This window comes from Python bivittatus, unplaced genomic scaffold (assembly GCF_059951505.1).
Source record: "Python bivittatus isolate LINGU-HERP-01145 unplaced genomic scaffold, Pbiv_v1 ctg000440_np1212, whole genome shotgun sequence".
In the NCBI taxonomy this organism is placed as follows: Eukaryota; Metazoa; Chordata; class Lepidosauria; order Squamata; family Pythonidae; genus Python; species Python bivittatus.
In genome coordinates this window covers 8,059,904-8,061,429 of record NW_028277063.1, presented here as the reverse complement: position 1 = coordinate 8,061,429, position 1,526 = coordinate 8,059,904, and the positions used below count along the sequence as shown (strand labels likewise).

General features: G+C 38.7%; 1 pseudogene; it reads right to left on the bottom strand.

The window, feature by feature from the left end:
• On the bottom strand, positions 1 to 899 carry LOC148215749 (vomeronasal type-2 receptor 26-like; annotated as a pseudogene).
• Between the last annotated feature and the right edge of the window lie 627 nt (positions 900 to 1,526).

The following is a 1,526-nucleotide window of genomic DNA, read 5'->3' as shown; positions in this document are numbered from 1 at the left end:
TCATTTCCTTCGGTTTATCATCTGTTTCTTGTTGTTCAGTTGAGACCTCAACAAAATAATGAAACATTTGGGGAAAAAAACGCATCCCAGCAGTCCAGCACTGGAAGCTAAGATTGAGAAGACCTCCACTGCTACCATGTATTTTCCTTTGGTGCTCAAGTAAGTTGGGACAAAGGATAACCAAACATTACAGAAAACCAACATACTGAATGTGATAAACTTGGCTTCATTAAAAGTATCTGGCAACTTCCTGGCAAAAAAGGCCACAGTGAAACTCACCATGGCCAAAAAGCCCAAATAGCTCAGCACACAATAAAACATAGTCACAGAACCTTGATTACATTCCAGAACAATGTGATCCTCCATTGAGTTCATGTCAACATCTGGGAATGGAGGAGAGGTGGATAGCCATGTAATGCATATGCCTGATTGAATAAGAGAGCAGGAAAGAACAATGGAATTGGCAAATCTTTTTCCCACCCATTTTCTCAATACAGATCCTGGCTTGGTGGTGAAGAAAGCCAGAATGACAATGATGGTTTTTGCCAGCACACAAGAAACAGACACTGAGAAGACTATGCTAAAAGTGGTTTGGCACAGGAGACACAACACCTCCCCAGAACAGCCAATAAACAGCAAAGCGGATAGAAAGCAGAGCAGGAGTGAGATGAGGAGAGCATAGGTGAGGCCCCGGTTGTTGGCTATGACAATGGGAGTGTTGTGTGCTTCAGAAATATTCCAACCACAGATGCTGTTATCAGAGCACAGGAAACAGCAGACAATGCTAAACAGAGTCCCAAAGCTTCTTCGTAAGACAAGAAAGTTGCAGTTTTTGGAATGCAGAAATCGTGGTTGTTGCTTGGATAGTTTTCATTAGGGTATTTGTAACAGTCATTCATATCTGAAACAAAATATTGCATTTCCATTCTTTAGTTATATCTTTGCTTTATTCATCTATGAATAAATTTGGTGTAGAGTATTTATTTTAATAATTTAAATGATCTATAATTTATTAGTCTATACACTGGTAATTAACTGAAATGAAATTAACTGAAAATTTCTCTTAGTTAATTAATTTTTGATGCCTCTTGAGTCCCTGTTTCACTCCTGATGACTGGTTGGAGACTCCCTGCAATTTTCTTGGCAAGGTTATTCATAAGTGGTTTGCCATTCCTTCTTCCTAGGGCTGAGGGAGAATGACTGGCCCAAGGTCACCTAGCTGACTTTGTGCCTAAGGGGGGACTTGAACTCACAGTCTCCCAGTTTCTAGCCTGGTGCCTCAACCACTACAACAAACTGACTCTCCTGGAAAGCAAAGGATGCTCTTTATTAGGATGTGCAAAGTTAAAATTGGATCAGTACTGCAAACTGTAAATTCAAAATAATTTCCAAAAATTCTTGAACACATTGAGTTGGTCCTATTGAACTGGGTAGAATTTATTTCAAACAAAACATACAAAAAATGAGATTTGTAACATACTTCTCAGGAGAGAAATCCTTAATTGTTTATTAAAAAGAAATATAAA